This window comes from Podarcis tiliguerta, assembly GCF_965153285.1.
Source record: "Podarcis tiliguerta genome assembly, chromosome: 2".
NCBI classification, from domain to species: Eukaryota; Metazoa; Chordata; class Lepidosauria; order Squamata; family Lacertidae; genus Podarcis; species Podarcis tiliguerta.
This window is the reverse complement of record NC_139535.1, coordinates 2,603,263-2,619,768: the sequence shown is the minus strand read 5'-3', so window position 1 is coordinate 2,619,768 and position 16,506 is coordinate 2,603,263. Positions and strand designations below refer to the sequence as shown.

The 16,506-nt window shown below is 44.0% G+C and overlaps 2 protein-coding genes across 3 annotated transcripts in view; one reads left to right on the top strand and one right to left on the bottom strand.

The window, feature by feature from the left end:
• LOC310670646 (uncharacterized protein) overlaps positions 1 to 16,506 on the bottom strand; it is a 306,280-nt gene that overhangs the window by 231,503 nt on the left and 58,271 nt on the right. The gene's annotated exons all lie outside the window — the stretch shown is intronic.
• LOC310670826 (uncharacterized protein) overlaps positions 1 to 16,506 on the top strand; it is a 51,123-nt gene that overhangs the window by 1,633 nt on the left and 32,984 nt on the right. The window lies entirely within an intron of this gene.

Sequence of the window (16,506 nt, the reverse complement as noted above, 5' to 3'; positions counted from 1 at the left end):
GAAGTGCCCTACATTGAATGAAAACAACATTTCTAATTCTTGCTGTATCTAAACTCTCAGCTGTTTCCAGCACAGAAAATAAAATGAGACCACGCTGAGATGCTCAAATACCTTCCATTAGCGACCTGTAGGAGAGAGGAAAGGCCCATCAGCCTCACTGAAAGTGGACTGACACCATAGTGAAACTGTGACCACAACTTTGACCATCATGAACATTTCATAAGATTGCGTTTCAGCTGTGTTTACAGTCAGCTGCATTATTTACCCCCTTGTAGGTTTGGATTTTTAAAAGCCAATTTGCACAGTCATAACATTCTCAATTGCAGCATACTCATTTTCAGTCAGGACTTAAGCATCAGCTGCTGCTGCACCTCAACTGAGAAGCACCTAAGTTCATGGTCCTGGCATATGGGGGCAACTGGAACCTATGAAATCAGAGTGTGCCTCCAGACAGTCAGTATTTTGAAGGAGGGATTCCAGCGCATGGCAGAACTTTGTTTTCCTGCAGTTATAGTGCAAGAAAGGCCCCTTTGAAAAATGGGTTGCAATTTTGAATGTTACACAAAAATGTACAGAAAAGTGTAGAATGATTAAATGATGAGGAGGAAGGCATGTGAACCCCTCTTATTCAAATCTGGGTGGATATTCCAATGAATATTCACTGTTTATAATCTCCCTGCCCACAAATCACCACAAATGTTCCATTTTTGATGGGAAGTTTTGCTTCTGCACATGCTGAGCTGAAGCATTCCGTGCTCACCCACCCTAGAATGTTCGGTTACCTGTTCTTAATGCATGGTTGACCACATCTATGAATGGGAATATCAATCAATAGTAACAGTTTAACAAGGAGGTTTTCATACCTGTCTAACTCTGTGTTCCTTTCCCAACCTTTAACCTATTGATGATTAATGCCTATATGCAGCCTATATGCAACCCTTGCTTTGTCTTTGTGTTAACCAATCAGCAACAAGCACATACGTGGCAATGCTGTAATATTCAATAAAAGGGACTCTCAGACATGCTCGAGAGATGCCTCCCGTATGACACTTGTCACTCGTCTGTTGTTTATTTCAACCCAACACATTTCCCCACCTTCACTGCATCAAGCAGTTGGTCCCTTTCCTTTCCCTCCCCGACCTGGCCACAGTGATCCATGCAATGGCCACCTCCAGGCTTGACTATTGTAATTCGCTCTACTTAGGGCTGCCCTTGAAGCTGTTCCAGAAACTCCAGTGGGTGCAGAATGCTTCAGTGAGGCTCCTCACGGGGTTTCTGCCATGGGAGCATATTCACCCAGTGCTTTTCCAGCTGCACTGGCTCCCGGTGGAGTACAGGGTCAGATTTAAGGTGCTGGTTTTGACCTTTATAGCCCTTCACGGCCTAGGACCCTCGTACCTACGGGACTGCCTCTCCTGGTATGCCCCACGGAGGACCTTAAGGTCCATAAATAGCAACACCCTAGAGGTCCCGGGCCCTAAGGAAGTTAGATTAGCCTCAACCAGAGCCAGGGCTTTTTCAACACTGGCTCCGGCCTGGTGAGACCAGGGCCCTGCAGGATCTGATTTCTTTCCGCAGGGTGCGTAAGACAGAGTTGTTCTGCCTGGCCTTTGGCTTGGAGTCATTTTGATTCCCTCGCCCTCTTTCTTTTCCCATCTCCTCCTATGATGAGGCTGCCTTTTTAACATTTTAATGTTGTATTTTAATCTTGCTTTTAATTGTATTCATTCAACTTGTTTTTATTATTGCTTGTTAGCTGCCCTGAGCCCGGCCTTGGCTGGGGAGGGCGGGGTATAAATAAAATTTATGATTATTTTTATTATTATTATCATCATTATCAAAGAGCACCACATAATCAAGTAAATCAGGATGAATGCTGAATCAGCAGGGTGTCTGAAGAAGCCTTGAATCAGGTGGAGAGCATTATTGTTTGGTTGAATTATTCATTGACTGAATCAGAAGCAGGATGTCACCTCACATTCCTCTCAAAAATGGGGTCCATTTTAGTGGACCCAAAGTAGAACTTTGGACAAATCCCTTGAGTTTTCATGAGAAGTAAAGGAAGGGGGAACAGTGATGTGTCAGGCGTGGAGAGTTCTCTCCCTTTGGTAACATCACAAATAAGAATTAACAAGCAGTTAATCTATTTATAGTCCTTTGATTACAGCATCATGTTGCAAGCAGAAATACACAGCTCTCCGCAAGGAGGGCAGTTGGCTGCTCTAAATCCTCCTTCCGACTTCCATAGCATTTTAGATCCCAATGGGAAGTTCCTTCCCCCCCCCCTGACTTCTTTGCTCTGTGATATGTTCAATGGGCAACTCCTCCCTCAGCTGTTCAGCTTCTGTCTCTCTTTCTACTTCTATCAAAGAGCATTTGATAGAGAGTCACCAAAAGAGGAATTCTGGACGTAGCAACACTAAACTTCGGACTGGACTTAACGAACACACCACCGACGGAAGAAGAGCAAGCACTTGGTGCAGTTGGAGGAAAACTACAGTAACTACACTATGGCATTGCAAATATTAAGCTGGAACATTAATGGCTTTAACTCCCCTGAAAAAAGGAAGAGGGTCTTTCACCTACTTAAAAAAGAACAATTGGACTTGATTTGTTTGCAAGAAACACATGTGACAAGGTTGCACAGCAAGATATTAATAAATAAAAGATTGAGCCAAGAATTTATTTCATCAGATAAAGTTAAAAAAAGATGAGTAGTCCTATATGCAAGAGAGAGCTTATCACCGAAATTTATGTTTAAAGATGAACAAGGAAGAATCGTTGCAATTGAAATCCAATCACAGGGAGAGAAATTTTTGATAGTAGGCATTTACGCACCAAATAAAGGAAAATCGGAATTTTTTAAGAAGTTACATGAGACCCTGATGGACTATATGGATTACAATATGATCTTGATGGGAGATATGAATGGAGTAGTGTCTACAAATATGGACAAGGCACAGAGACAGGTAGTCACCAAGGATGGCAGATTACCAAAAACCTTTTTTGACATGACTGAAAATATGGATTTAGTTGACATTTGGAGAACAAAGAACCCTTTAGGAAGAGAGGGAACTTTCTTTTCTGAGGCTAAGATGACATGGACAAGAATTGATCAAATCTGGGTAACCAGAGGACTGGCCCCGAAGACCAATAAAGTAGAAATCAGCCCTAAAACTTGCTCCGACCATAATGCTGTGAAGATGGAAATGAAATTGATGCCAACTGGTTCCTTTAGATGGAGGATGAATGACGCCCTGTTTAGGAATGAGGAAGTGACCAAGAAGGCCCAAAAAACTCTGAGAGACTATTTTGAGATAAATATGAATACTACAGTGGAAAAAAGAGTAATTTGGGATGCAAGCAAGGTGGTTATGAGAGGTTTTTTTGATACAACAGAATGCAATTAAGAAAAGAGGGTGAAACCAAAGTCGCAAGAGATTCTGAAAGAAATAAAGTTATATCAAGTACAATATATGAAAATGATGAATCGGGAAATAGAATGGAAGATTAGACAGATGAGACAAAAGACATTTGAATTGGCAAATAAGTGTGGGAAATTTCTGGCCTGGCAATTGAAAAAAAGACAAAAACTTAATACAGTTACGAACTTGGAAGTGGAAGGAAAGAATATACAGAATCCAGTAGAAATTAGAAAGTGCTTCCAGAGGTATTTTAAACAACTATATACGCAGGAGAGGCAGAAAGAAATAGATATTGACAGATTCTTGAAAATTAATGGACTACAAAAAATTTCTCAGGAAAATAGGCTAATGTTGAACCATAAAATTACAGTGCAGGAAATAGAAGGGGCCATTAAGAATATGCAACTGGGTAAATCTCCAGGACCGGATGGACTGACTTCAAGATATTACAGATCTTTGAAAGAATGGATAATACAACCTTTAAAGGAAGTCTGTGATGACATATTGGAGGGGGAAAAGGCACCTGAGTCGTGGAAAGAAGCCTATATTACACTTATACTGAAAACAGAGACTGAAAAGACGCAACTTAAGAATTACCGCCCCATATCACTGCTTAATGTGGATTACAAAATTTTTGCAGTTATATTGGCTAAAAGATTTAAAAAAGTATTAGCAGAAGTAATTCATAAAGATCAAGCGGGCTTTCTCCCGGGCAGACACTTGTCTGATAATACGAGGAATATAATTAATATTATTGAAAAACTCCAAGTGAAGATCAACACCAAAGCAGTTTTGATATTTGTGGACGCGGAGAAAGCCTTTGACAACATTTCTTGGAGTTTTATGAAAAAGAATTTACAGGGGATGGGGGTGGGTGAAGGTTTTGGAAACGGTATAGGTGCAATTTATTTAGAACAGAAGGCTAAACTAATTGTGAATAATGTGGTGACAGAAGAATTTAAGATCGAGAAAGGAACACGACAAGGGTGCCCAATCTCTCCATTGGTTTTTATATCGGTCCTGGAGGTTCTGTTAAACATGATAAGAAGGGACCAATCAGTTAAAGGTATTCAAGTGGGAGCTAAACAGTACAAATTGAAAGCATTTGCTGATGACTTGGTATTGACCTTACAGGAGCCAGAATCTAGTACTAAGAGAGTATTGGAATTAATTCAAGATTTTGGTCAGGTAGCAGGCTTTAAGTTAAATAAGATGAAAACTAAGGTTTTAGAGAAAAACTTAACTGCGATGGAGAGAGAAAAGTTTCAGAAGGAGACAGGATTAATATTGGCTAAGAAAGTGGAATATTTGGGGGTTAATATGACTGTGAAAAATGTGAACTTATTTAAGGATAACTATGAAAAATGCTGGTCTGAAGTGAAAAAGGATTTAGAAATATGGCCAAATCTGAAACTATCACTGTTAGGTCGAATTGCTGTCATAAAGATGAATGTATTGCCAAGGTTGTTGTTTTTGTTTCAAACATTGCAAATCGTGGACAAAATGGATTGTTTCAAGAAGTGGCAGAGAGATATTTCTAGATTTGTCTGGCAGGGCAAGAAACCTCGAATAAAATTTAAGATATTAACAGATGCTAAAGAAAGGGGTGGATTTACCCTGCCAGACCTTAAACTCTATTATGAATCAGCCGCATTTTGCTGGCTGAAAGAATGGATGCTTCTTGAAAATACTGATCTTTTAGATCTGGAAGGTTTAACAATGTATTTGGCTGGCATGCATATTTGTGGTATGACAAGGTTAAAGTTCATAGAGCCTTTAAGAATCATATTATCAGAAAAGCATTGTTTAATGTTTGGATAAGATACAAGGATTTGTTAGAAAATAAAACCCCAAGATGGTTGTGTTGAGAGCAGTAATGAGGTAAACTGCTGTGCCTCGGCTCTAAAGGGGAGGGATTGCCTGGGAAGTGAGCCAGCAGGATGTGACGTGAGCAGACTGGAATGTTCTGTGTGTTCTGTGAGAAACCGAAAGTGTCAGTGTCTGCTGAGCTGTACTCAGGGAGAGGACAGCTAAAATGCAGCTCCAGAGTGGGGGAGCGTGAGATCTGTTTTTACAGTGTTTTTTGGGAACAATAAAAGAAGCTACAGAAAGAATCTGCCTTTCTCATTACTCAAGCCTTTATCACACGTATGCTGCGCTTATTCTGCTAAGGTGTTTTACAACAGAGTTTCACGCGGCGGAAGCGTGCCGGACTTCAAAGGGGGCCATAAATCTGTCTGGGAAGATTTATGGGCAGCACTTGGACTCACTAATTATCCTAACAAGGTTATGGACTTCAGCACGTGTGGAAAAAGGCTTTGAAGCTGCGGAGGGCTGAGATCGCGTGTCAGATCTTCAAAAGGCACAGCGGAGAGACTCAGACGCAAGGAGTCAACAGCCCCACAGACTCCCGGTTTTGGCTGAGTGAGTATAAGCCTACAGAAGGGAAGGGCCATGGCTCAGGCAGCTTCAGAAAACTTTAATATCCCCTTTGAGAGGCTCAATGGAGCTAAGTGGGAGGCTGGGAGGCCTAGAGCAGCATGGCGAGCACTCCAAGAAGCTTGTGAAGCAGGAGTGAGCCAAGACGTGGCTGCTGCGACACCAGAAGGGGCAGAGAGCCAAGATGGCGCCGAGAGTCCAGCTGAGAGCAGCTGGGAGAAGCTCCCAAGAGAGGGGGGCAGTAGAGCTGCTGTGGCTGCTGCAGAGAGCTGCTTTGATGCTGAGATGTCTCTGTTTGAGAAGCCTGGAGAGGGGCCAAGCCCAAGCTGGAACCCCAGACCCACCAGACCCACCAGAGGGGGTGCAGGTTGTCGACCTGGGAGCCCCAGGGGTGCTGAGAGTGGGGGGGCAGAAAGAAGCAACGGCGCAGAGAAGCCTCTTTCTCCAAAGGCTACTACTAGTTGTTTACGTGAAGGAGCACAGAAATCTTCCCGTGGGAAGCCGTCTACAGTGGAAGCCTTCAAGGTCAACCATCTGGCGAAAGGAGAGATAACAGCGGTGGACTTGCGTGAGAGAAGTCCAGTCTCCATGGCAACTGAGAGAGTTGCAACAAAGGCTACAGTGAAGAAAGTCAACACAGGCCCCAGCCAAGGGGGCAGTGAGAGGGGGGTTGTTGCTATGGCGACCCAGGAATGTCAACAACACAACTCACTGACTGTTGTGATTGACAGTGGAGCGTCAAACTCGCTAGTGACATCTGGCTGTCTGCTGAGAGATTGCAGGCCAGTTGAAACTGAAAAATATGTGACTTTTGCGGATGGAAGCCGAAAGAGACTGACTGAGACAGGATTGTTTTACTGTCCTTTTCTTAAGCATGAAGTTAAGGCTTTTGCAGTGCCTGGTTTGACCAATTGTCTGTTAAGTGTACATGATTTGCTAACAGGGGGCTTTCAAGTTTCTTTTGCAGGTGACAAGTGCGAATTCTACAAGGATGGCAAACATGTCTATACAGTGCATGCCAAAGACAATTTGTTTACTGTTAACCTGTCTTTGTCCACAGGAGAAGAAGACGCAGAGGACGCCAAGGGGCAATGTGTGAATGTAGCGCCCCACAATGGTTGTGCCCATATTTGGCATAGACGCTTTGCTCATTTGGGCTGGTCATTTCTTAGAAAAGCACCAAGTTTAACTGAAGGGTGTGACTTTAAGAGTTGTGACAAGTTTTTAGATTGCAATGCATGTAAGCAATCTAAGATTGTAACTTGCTCCTATCCGAAATCAGAGAGACGTACCACACAACCTTTTGAGTTGATTCATGCAGATTTGTGTGGGCCAATGGCGGTGGAATCTTTGGGGAAGTCAAAGTTTTCTTTGATTCTGGTTGATGATTTTTCGAGAACTTCTTGGACCTTTGCTTTGAGAACCAAAGCTGAGGCAGCTAAAGTGATTAGGGATTGGATCATAGCTGTGGAGACGATGTATTCCACCAAAGTGCGTGGCTTTCAGAGTGACCGAGGTTCGGAATTCACAGGCTCTTCTCTGCAAGATTTTTTCAAGGAGAAGGGGATTAGCCACAGACTCACTGCTCCTTACTCTCCGCAACAGAATGGTGTGGCAGAGAGGAAAAACAGGACAGTGCAAGAGGCAGTTTCTGCAATCCTTTGGGATTCAAAGCTACCCCAAAAGTTCTGGTCTGAAGCTTGGAAGTATGTGGTACATACACAGAACAGAGTGTACAACTCTAGTGTGGGAAATACACCGTATTTCTTACTGCATGGAAAAAAGCCCAAGGTTAATTACTTCCGTGTGTTTGGTTGTGAAGCCTGGGTGCTTATTCCAAAGGCTCTACGCAGAAAAGACGAGCCAAGAGCGAAAAAAATGATCTTTGTAGGGTATGAACCTGGCTCAAAGGCCTGGAGGTTTGCGTACCCCAGTGGTGATCAGTCAAGACTGGTTGTGAGTAATAGTGCAGAGTTTTGTGAGCAAGCAGGCTGGGATCGTCTGCACACAAACCCAGAGGTGGTTATGCAACAGTCCTATGACTCAGACGCTGAAGAGGAGGATGATGAAGTAGTTGCAAGGGACCAAGGTCAAGAGCAACAAAGTCCAAGACAGGGACAACTTAGACTCCCTCAGAGGGGGGAACCTAGAACACCTCCTCTGACAAGAGTCAAGCTTGAACCAAAGAGTGAGCCTTCTTCACCCGTTGAACCAGCTGTGAAGCCCAAAAGGCGCAGCAGGTCAGAGGGGGAAGATGCTGAGGTTGAGGAAGAAGAAGCAAGGGTCACACTGAGGAGATCAGCGAGGACAAGGAGACCTCCTGATCGGTATGAGGCTTCAGGTGTCTGGGTAGGTTCAGCTAGATGTGAACCTGAGTCTTTTGAGGATATTCAGAGTTTACCTGAGGAAGAAGCAGCTGAGTGGCACAAGGCAATGGACAAAGAGTTGAAGTCCATGAAGGATCTAGGCGTGTTTTCACTCACTGAACTGCCACCAGGCAAACAGGCAGTAGGTTGCAGGTGGGTTTACCGTTTGAAACCCACAGAGACTGGACAGCCGCAGTATAGAGCGAGATTAGTTGCACGTGGATTTTCTCAGAAGAAGGGAGTACACTTCACGGAAGTGTATTCGCCGACATCGCGTGCAGAGACTCTGAGAACGCTTTTAGCTTGTGCGGCACAGAGTGGCTGGAAGGTAAACCACTTTGATGTGAATGTTGCCTACCTAAACTCAGATCTCCAGGAGGAGCTGTACATGAAGCCTCCTCCAGGGTTTGAGACCAAGAGGCAGGATGTTGTGTGGAGGTTGCACAAATCTATCTACGGTTTGCGTCAATCTGCCAGAAACTGGAACATGTGCCTGAATGAAGCCTTGGAAGAGTTAGGTTTCAGAAGAAGTGTTGCTGATAGTTGTGTCTATTTGAGGGGTTCAGGTGCAACCCAAGAGTCTCTACAGGTCTACGTAGATGACATTTTATTCTTCTCAGCAACAGATGAACAGGCAGAAAAGTTTGCCAAAGATCTAGGGAAACGTTTCAAGTTGAAACAGCTTGGTGCTGTCAGAACTTATCTTGGTGTCAATGTTGAACGCACACAAGATGGAAGTTTCTTGCTCAGTCAGAGAGGTAAAATTGAGCAATTGCTGCAGAAAATGAGAATGAGTGATTGTGCAGGAGTCAGGAGTCCAATGGAAACTAATTTTGTGAAAGACAGCCAGCAAGGAGACAGTGCTGTGTTTGAGAATACTGAAGTGTTTCAGTCAGCCCTAGGGAGTTTGTTGTACTTGTCCCAGTGGAGCAGGCCTGATGTTGCTTTTGCTGTCAATCTGCTCAGCAGGGAAGCATCAAACCCTAGTGTGCATGCCTGGAATGGCATGAAGAGAGTTCTGAGATATCTGCAGGAAACAAAAGACCTTTGTCTTAGGTTGCCAGCACAGGGAGAAGCCAAGCTGGTCGGCTATGTGGATGCAGATTGGGCTTCCATGAAGGACCGCAAATCTGTGTCTGGTCTAGTGGTTAAGTTTGGGAACTCAGTAGTTGGATGGAGATCCAAGAAGCAGAGTCTTATAGCGCTCTCATCCACTGAGGCTGAGTTCAGTGCTCTTTCAGAGATATGCACAGAGCTGGAGTTCTATGCTTGCTTAGTGCAAGAAATCTGTGGGGTGGATTGTCAACCAATACGTGTGTTTGAAGACAATCAACCATGCCTACGTTTGGCAGAGTCTGGACAGTTCAAAGCGAGAACGAAACATTTAGATATTCGCTTTCGAAATGTGTGTCAAAGCGTTCAAGAGGGATTAGTAGCACTGAAGTATTGTCCCTCTGCAAAGAACCTAGCCGATGGCTTAACGAAGCCACTCTCCTTCCAGAGACATGGAGAGTTTTGCGTGGGTTTAGGTTTGGAACGACCAAGGGTCGATTCTACCCTCCGATCCGAGGCAAGAGGGGGTGTTGAGAGCAGTAATGAGGTAAACTGCTGTGCCTCGGCTCTAAAGGGGAGGGATTGCCTGGGAAGTGAGCCAGCAGGATGTGACGTGAGCAGACTGGAATGTTCTGTGTGTTCTGTGAGAAACCGAAAGTGTCAGTGTCTGCTGAGCTGTACTCAGGGAGAGGACAGCTAAAATGCAGCTCCAGAGTGGGGGAGCGTGAGATCTGTTTTTACAGTGTTTTTTGGGAACAATAAAAGAAGCTACAGAAAGAATCTGCCTTTCTCATTACTCAAGCCTTTATCACACGTATGCTGCGCTTATTCTGCTAAGGTGTTTTACAACAGAGTTTCACGCGGCGGAAGCGTGCCGGACTTCAAAGGGGGCCATAAATCTGTCTGGGAAGATTTATGGGCAGTACTTGGACTCACTAATTATCCTAACAGGTTGTCACCAATGGAAGCGAAGGCAAAGAAAAAACTCAATATGGAGGCCAAATGGCCGAAGTATTGGGAAATTCTGGAGCAAGAGGGAGACAGGCTAAAATTGCACAGTTTGGAAAAATTGAAAAACAGAGTTCGAGATTGGCTCCATTATTATCAAATAATGGAGGCATATAATTTGGACAAAAAATTAGGCTTCCAGGTGGAAAAATCAAAATTAGAAACAGAATTGTTAGAACCCAAACTTAAGAATTTGTCAAGAATGTATAACTTGCTGCTGAAATGGAATACTCAAGATGAAACGGTGAAATCTGCTATGATTAAATGGGCACAAGATGTTGGGCATAATATTATGATGGCTGACTGGGAACAGTTATGGACCACAGGTATGAAGTTTACGGCATGCAATGCCTTCAAGGAGAATTTAATGAAAATGATTTATAGGTGGAACATAGCACCAGTCAAGCTGGCAAAAATCTATCAGCTGCCCGATAATAAGTGTTGGAAATGTAAAGAGACGGAAGGTACATTCTTCCACCTTTGGTGGACGTGCCCAAGGATTAAGATCTTCTGGGAAATGATATATAATGAAATGAAAAAGGTATTTAAATATACCTTTTTGAAGAAACCAGAGGCCTTTCTCCTGGGCATGGTCAGCCAAGGAAGGATAGAATCATTTTTATGTACGCCACAAAAGCAGCAAGAATACTCATCACAAAACATTGGAAGACACAAGATCTACCCACCCGGGAAGAATGGCAGATGAAGCTGATGGACTATATGGAAATGGTGGAAATGACTGGCAGAATCCGAGACCAGGGAGAAGAGTCGATGGAAGAAGATTGGAAAAAAATCAAAGTATATTTACAGGAATATTGCAAAATTAATGAATGTTAGAAGAATACTGGAAGGAAGGTATATGGTTTTAGCAGAAATGTTATAAAGAATTAAGCAAAAACTGATTGTTAATGGGTTGAAGTGGAAAATTTAAAGTTAGATTGTGTTAAGATAAACTATAGAACAAAAAATTAAGAAAGAGGGAAAGGATTTGCTGAATTAGCTAATTTGAACTAGAATACAAAAAAGGAGGTGTGAGGAAGTCGAGGAAATAATTAAATGAAAGATAAAGATATGGAAATTGGATGTGTTTTTAAATGTTTTGGTTTTTTCTTGTTATTTTGATGTATTGTTCTTTTCCCCCCCCCCCCCCTTCTATTTTTGATGCATTGTCTGTTAAATTTTTTTATTGTTTCTTCTTTTCTTTTATATTTTTTCTCTGTAACTATAAAACTTTTAATAAATATCTTTAAAAAACAAAAATGGGGTCCATTTTAGTGGACCCAAAGTAGAACTTTGGACAAATCCCTTGAGTTTTCATGAGAAGTAAAGGAAGGGGGAAGAGTGATGTGTCAGGCATGGAGAGTTCTCCTCTCCCTTTGGTAATATCACAGATAAGAATTAACAAGCAGTTGATCTATTTATAGTCCTTTTATTACAGCACCATGTTGCAAGCAGAAATACACAGCTCTCCGCAAGGGGGGCAGTTGGCTGCTCTAAATCCTCCTTCCGACTTCCGTAGCATTTTAGGTCCCAATGGGAAGTTCCTCCCCCCCTCTGACTTCTTTGCTCTCTGATATGTTCAATCCTCCGAGTCTGTGGTGAGGGGGGTTCCCCACACTCTCAAGTGACATCTCAACTAGCTGCCCCCTCCTTTCGGGGTCCCTTGTCATTATCTCATACCTGGGCAACTCCTCCCTCAGCTGTTCAGCTTCTGTCTCTCTCTCTACTTCTAAACACGCTGTGAAAAAGGGTGTGTGTGTGACTTTTCCCCTCCATCTCTCCATCGGACAGGAAACTGGTCTGCCATAGAATGCATTCCCCAGTCGTCGTCTTTAGACTATTCCCTGACATGTTGTGATCATTTGGGTTGCCCTTTAAAAAATTTTTTTTATGTGCTATGGGGTGCTGCAAGGTACTCTTCTCTCCTCAGCGCTATTTAAGATCTATACACTATTTAAAATCTATATGAAGTCATGGGGTGTGGTCATGAGGAGTTTTGGAGCAAGGGGCCACCAGTATGCCGATAAAACACAACTCTAGGGACATGGGTGGCACAGTGAACTTCTGATCCAACAACAAACTGGGGAGGAGTTATCCCCAAGTTATCCCCCCAGGGAGCGGGGCCAAGCAATGCCTATTGGCCGGTTGGGCCCACCCCCTGCGGAATGCCTGCACCTAAGCCTGGCACTGTTGATCAATCCGCAGGCAGGCTGCAACCCTCCCCAGCAGGGCACCAAATTGCGGACGTTTGTCATTGGATCTCCCACCCTCCGTCCCCTTTTTCATATGTCTTATTTCCATACTAAGATCTTCCTATGAACATTGTCAGCTGCCATATTTGGGGCCTGGTGTCGGAACTCTGCACAACCGAGCTACTCCTCCTCGGACATTCTTCGTCATCTACTCTGATAGTGATTAACGACCTAAACCTTTGATGAGGCTCTAAGCACGTTCCCATTCTGCAGAGTATACAAACATCAGCTGAAGGACGAGAAATATATGAGCTACATTGCTACGATTTATTTCTAGCTACGCAGGATAGAAAAGAATATGCATCGGCTCTCTGTGAAGGCAGAGAACCAATTGGAACAAAGAAACAGGAAACGAATAATAACAACATCCGTCTCCCATCTCCCGTGAGACTTCCAACAGTCTGGAATGTAAACAGAGTCTTGTGACTCCAAAAACTGCACAGCGGCATAAACAGAAATCTAACACCTGGCAGGAATTTTTCCATTTGGCAACTTGGCCCTGGCCATTTGATTTTCGCCTTCCTCATAGCAATCCTCACAACTTTGTGAGGTTAGGCATTGGGTAAGCCTTAGTCTTGGCTGGAGGGGAGGTTACAGCCTCTGTCCACCCCTCCTTGGTTAAGGGTATCCTGTTAAAGGGATCTGTGAGGAGTTGCTTCTGTCCGGATGCCCAGGTGGGGGCTAGGGCCATAGCACTCCTACAACAGGGACCCTTCAGTGATTACCCCTACTTGATGTAAGTCATGAGGGGGGCAGGTGTGGATTACCCTTAGATGCACCCCCAGTAGATGGACTGGGTGGAATAAATGGCTATACGCAATACCGATGCCAAACCATTCACATCTGTAATCAATAGAATTGTGGCTCATTTGGACCCAATGTTATGCTCTTGTCTTGTCTGGTTTTTCATCACTTAGGGAGTGACAGGAACACAGGAGCTTGACACACAATTTGTAGGCTCTTTGGATGATTCCCACTTCTAAAGGAGCAAGTGCATAGTTTGGGGGTACTCTTGGATACACCTTTGTCACTAGAGACCCATGTGTCCTCTATGGCTGTTTGTGAACAGGAATAGCCTGACCACTGGAGTAATGGAAAACTTGGAGCTGGACTACTGCAATGCACTCTTTCTGGGGCTGCCCTTGGGTCTGGTGCAGAATCTCTAGTTGGTGCAAAATGATGTGGCCAGATTGTCCTTGCGAGCTTTTGGTCAAGAACATCTGACACCACACACCCCCATTTGAAGGACTATCCACTTAAACCTATTTTCTGCTTCCTGCAACTTCCATTCCTGATCCACCAGAGGACCTCTTCTCTTATTGCATGACTACTAAGCTTACCCAGGAGGCACCTTGTTGAAAGCTTTTTTGGAAGTGCAAGTGTTGGTTTGTCTGTTTCTTTATTAAATTTGTACACCGCCCTTCACCCAATGATCTCAGGGTGGTTCACAGCATAAAAATACAGGATAAGACCAAAAAGTATATAATAAAAACAAGAACAAAAACCTACAAAAAAATCTGCTGAATCACCTCTGTCTTTATGTGAAATCTCAGTTCCCTTTTTCACCTCTCAAATCCATCAGAATAGCCCTATCCTGTGTTAGCATCTGTGCGGGGGGGGGGGGGGGGATTCTGCCAGAGCTCACGTATGATAGTTCAGGGAACTTCTAACTCTTAATTTTGGTATTTTTCACCAATCTTTGGCATTTGCATCTCACAGTTTGGAGGCAGATCTTGGAGTTTTCGCAAACATGTTTTTCTTCAGCCCCGCAGTTGCAGGTTGAGCTGCATAAAGTGTTTAGGAACTTGCAGAGGTGGTACTTCTTCTCTGTATAATTATCAAAATGATAGTGTGTGTGGTTTTCTTGCTTCCAAAGACCACATTTGAGTCCACTAAACGTGATGTTATGGATCTGAGGCAGAAAGGTCTGGCAGATATATGCCTCCTGAGCCACCCAAAACTTGGGGGGGCTGAGATTTAGGACAGATGATAACTGCACCAGAATGAGGTTGGCTTGACTTCTCTCCACTTCAGATGTGACCCCTTTGCAGGGCTCCGTTAGTAAGAAGAAGGTTACTGCATCTTGCAAGGACCACAACAAAAGGCTTCTAATTCTTTGTAAGGGAGCAGTCATAAAAGAGGTGCTTGTTATTGGGAAGAAAAAGATGGTCCTCGTTCTACTGCTTCTACTGCCTTATGGGGACTGTGGGAAACTGAAGACAAAATGCCTCTTGTCTTTGGAAAGGGATAAGATAGATTCACCTAATTATTTCAGGCCAGGAGACCACCTCATCAGTGGGGTCATCTCTGCCACAAACACTGTGTTTCATCCTCATATCTTTAGCCAATGTCCTTCCACCAGCTTTTATTGGTAAGACCTTTTGTGGGGATGGAGTTCCTGATGTTCCACTTGGTACCATTTCCATGAGATCCAACTCATCTCGAGTTACTTTCAGCAGCCTTTCTCATTATCTGGTACCTGCTTTTAAGAACATTAGAAGATCCCAATGGCAGATAAATTAGGGGATGATGAGGCTCTCAGCGGCTTCCAGTCACAATGGCTATGTTCTCCATTCACTGTCACAGGCACTATGCCTCTGGGTACCAGTAACTGAGAATCTCAAGTAGGGGAAGAGTTCTTGTGCTTCTCAGTTTTCCATGTTCATCTGGTTGGCCACCTTGAGAATTCTGGAACAGATGAGCCTTTGGGCTGATTCTGCAGGATTTTTCTGAAAAATGATGGTAGGAGAAGTGTGTCTTTTTGCCTTAGGTTTAATATAAAGGGGGGAAATATCTACTTTCTCAAAGCAGAATTATGATAGTGCTTTCTGGATCTTTTAATCACTGTCTTAGATTAATAATAATAATAATAATAATAATAATAATAATAATAATAATAATAATTTTATACCCCACCCATTTGGCTGGCTTTCTCCAGCCACTCTGGGCAGCTTCCAACAAAATATTAAAATACAGTGGTCTGTTAAACATTAAAAGCTTCCCTAAACAGGGCTGCCTTCAGATGTCATCTAAAAGTCGGCTAGCTGTTCTTCTCTTTGACATCTGGGCGGGTGCCACTACCAAGAGGGAACCGCCAGAAGGCCCGTGGCGCTGGACCTCAGTGTCCGGGCAGAACGATGGGGGTGGAGACGCTCTTTCAGGTATACTGGCCCGAGGCCATTTAGGGCTTAAACGTCAGCACCAACACTTTGAATATATTATGTCCCACATCCTTCGCCCATTTTATCATAGCACAATTTAACTGGTCCTCTTTAGTGTCCCATTCCAAAAGCTTGGAAACGTACTGAGAGCTAATGTAGATCTTTCAAGACTGGTGTTATGTGGTGTCGGCGGCCACTCCCAGTCACCAGTCTAGCTGCCGCATTCTGGATTAGTTGTAGTTTCTGGGTCACCTTCAAAGGTAGCCTCACATAGAGCGCATTGCAGTAATCCAAGCAAGAGATAACTAGAGCATGCACCACTCTGGCGAGACCATCTGCGGGCAGGTAGGGTCTCTGCCTGCGTACCAGATGGAGCTGGTAAGCAGCTGCCCTGGACACAGAATTGACCTGCGCCTCCATGGACAGCTGTGAGTCCAAAATGACCCCAGGCTGCGCACCTGGTCCTTCAGGGACACAGTTGCCCCATTCAGGACCAGGGAGTCCTCCACACCTGCCTGCCTCCTGTCCCCCAAAACAGTACTTCTGTCTTGTCAGGATTCAGCCTCAATCTGTTAGCCGCCATCCAACCTCCATCCGCCTCCAGACACTCACACAGGACCTTCACTGCCTTCACTGGTTCTGATTTGAAAGAGAGGCAGAGCTGAATATTAGCGGTAGAACAGAAATATTACTTGGACAGTGCTGGCATGTATATAATTTCTCCCCCCAGGAAAGGACCCACAAAGTACTGGCAGCTCCTCTCCTTCTTGTATGCCATTCAAGCGATCAACCAGAATCAAAA